The following is a 2,902-nucleotide window of genomic DNA, read 5'->3' on the forward strand; positions in this document are numbered from 1 at the left end:
GGCGATCATTAGGGTAGAGTAGAGGGAAGGTGATGGGATTATATGGAGCTGCATGCTTCTCCACGTCCAGCCTAATCATTATGGTGGGGTTATTACTCAAAGCAAAAGATGAAATGGAGGCGACACATTTTCTGCAGCAAAATCACTAATAGCTGGAGCGTAGGCCATCTACCATCAAACACATCAAAGAAGTAGAATAAAAATGCTTCATGATGTTCTACATGTTCATTATGTGCATAACAAAATAAGTAGAATAAAAAGGCTTCATGATGTTCTACATGTTATATTTGAAATTCCATCAGAAGCAAACAAGCTTCATCATGTTCTACATGTTATATTTCAAATAGAAGCAAACAAGATATCCTAGAAAAACATACAAGGTACAATAATAACATTCGAATAGTATATTTTTTACATACATGCGTCATAGACTTCCATGGCACATTTCTCTTACAGTTCGTCTCTAAGAAGGAAGCTTTACATGTAAGCACTCATAAGAACAAATTTTGGCAGAAGCACTAGATGAGAAATTTCCTCATACACGAAGTCGCTTCCTTGGTTGAATTTCATCATCATAATGACCACCACCTTCATCATAGGCATCTGTCTTCTCCTATTTCTTTCTATCCAAAATTTTGTTTATTTTATGTAACTCGTTATTTAACTTTTGTTCTTTATTTTTCTTCCTTGTTTTACAACCATCTTGGGTCTTCACCCCAAACTGAAAGGAAGCTTTAGGCATTACTTCCTTTTGTTCATTATATTTTTTCCATTCTTCTTCCGTCTCAAAGTCCCAATGATGGAGACTGCCCTTGGCCTTGCCACCCATATCCATTTTTGTTAGGTCATCCTCATCATCATTGTCTACAATCTCCCGATTATACTCCTGATAACCTAGATAACACTCAAAGAGAAATGAAGTTTGGATCCTTTTCCCAAGCATCCTTCTCCCTCCGCTGCTGAAGCCTGTGATTGTCACGTTTGAATATAGACCCAAGACCACGGTCCTTCTCCTCTTGAGTCATAAATCGAGGATCTTTATGTAGAGTTATTCCTGCCTCCACACTATAATCCAGTATTTGACTATGAATATATTTATTAGTATAATTTAATGTTTTGGAGCCCACTGTCCAGCAACTTGCTTAGGTGGTGGTGGAGGATATCCTTGCCATTTCTGGTAGGTTGGTCCTTGAATAGTATCATAACCACCTTTCTGCTGCCAATCTTGATCCGTCATGTCCGTAGGTGGTGCTGGACCATACACAGGATCATTGAAAAATGGTCACCTCTTCACGTCCCTAGGTGATTCTTCCATATCTTCTGAGAGGGGACTCTGGCTTTCATTTCTACCACGAACAACATAATCAATGCCAACACCTTCAAATATGTCATCTTTCTCATTATTGACATTCACAGAAAGTTGTTGTTGCTACTCCTTTGCTTCTATGTGACCGTTGCAAGGAGGAGGAGAAGGAGGCAACATTTCTTTACTCAGGTGCCTCTTAGAATGCCCATATACAACATTTGGTTGTTTTTCATAAATATTTCCATCTTCGCCTTCCTTTTCTTCTTCAAAACCTTTCTAGAGGAGCCCAAGCGAAGATAAAACATGATCTTAGCAATATGCTCAAGCACAGATGCATCCACTCCAACTGTGACAGATTCCTGTGGAGGTGGGAAATCAACTTTACTTCTATGTATTGTTGTCGAAATGTCTTGATAAAACTCCTCAATGTTGTAGATAAAAGTTGTTCGGCATGGAAGAGGCATTTCAGTAGGCTTGTTCATGATCTGAGGCTTTATCATCCATTGATAAATCGACTTTGTTGTAGCAGTGTGGAATGATACTGGTTGGTCTTCCTTTTGTACTCTTGACTTCCCATCGAATTGGATGAGGTCCCTTTGGATTAAGAGTGACATACTTCCTGTTGGGCCACTAATTTGTCCTTATTATTATCACTTTTTGACGCCTATTTCATCCATTTCTACCATTCTTTATCACGTCATTTATCATAATTTATCATATAATTCCATTTTATACATTTTTATGCTCTTTATAGATAAATACTATTTTTCTCCTTTATTTTTAATAAATTGATGATTATTATGCATGATTTTACCAATGATGGTTTACTAATGGATTTGTCATAACATCAATCATGATTTTAGCCTCCAAGATCTTTTCCAGATTGCAAATTTGATCTCCAGCTCACAATTAAATATTCCAACTCAGGAATTCATTGGAATAAGAAGTGGCAGCCTTGCATTGGATGTTTTTGGCAAATGAAGGAGAATCTAGAAAATCTGAGACATGGGTTTTATCTAGAATGGACCAAGTTAGTTTTTCCATTAGTAGTTTTCCAAAATTCAGTCTGTATTAAGAGAAACAGAAGGTTCTTTGAAGACAATTTTCTCAGATTTCTTGTTGCAGCTATTTCCAAATTCTTCCAATTGCAATACCAATTTTGACTTATTCCTGCTGAATGTTGATGGAAAGATATTTTAGATATGATCTTGCTGATCAATTCATTTTGTACAATCCAAATTTGTAATGTAAATAATTTTGTAATCAACTTTGTTGTAACTTCTCTTTGCTCTCTGTGTATTTAAATGAAAACAAAGATCAAAGAGGAAGGAGAGAATTACAAAACTAGAGGATGATATCAGGAGAATTAGAAGAGAATTAGAGGATAATTGAGAAGGATAATTGGGGAATAATGAGAGATAATAAGCAAATAGGAGATGGACAATTGTTAGATAGGATGTAGGAGAAGAGATAAGAGATGAGAGATGAGAGGATGAACAATTTTTGAATTTGAGGCAAAGCCAAGAGCTTCATTATGTTGTAATTATTTCTCTCATATGTTTTAATGAAGGAAGTTATCCATTGAGTTCTACATCC

At 36.3% G+C, this 2,902-nt stretch overlaps 1 pseudogene; it reads right to left on the reverse strand.

Moving 5' to 3' along the window:
• Nucleotides 1-535: 535 nt before the first annotated feature.
• LOC149160796 (suppressor of mec-8 and unc-52 protein homolog 2 pseudogene) lies at nucleotides 536-1,920 on the reverse strand (annotated as a pseudogene).
• Nucleotides 1,921-2,902: the final 982 nt, after the last annotated feature.

Source organism: Pinus tabuliformis, chromosome 5_2 (assembly GCF_031772625.1).
Source record: "Pinus tabuliformis cultivar Carrire ecotype Pingquan chromosome 5_2, CPIR1, whole genome shotgun sequence".
In the NCBI taxonomy this organism is placed as follows: domain Eukaryota; kingdom Viridiplantae; phylum Streptophyta; class Pinopsida; order Pinales; family Pinaceae; genus Pinus; species Pinus tabuliformis.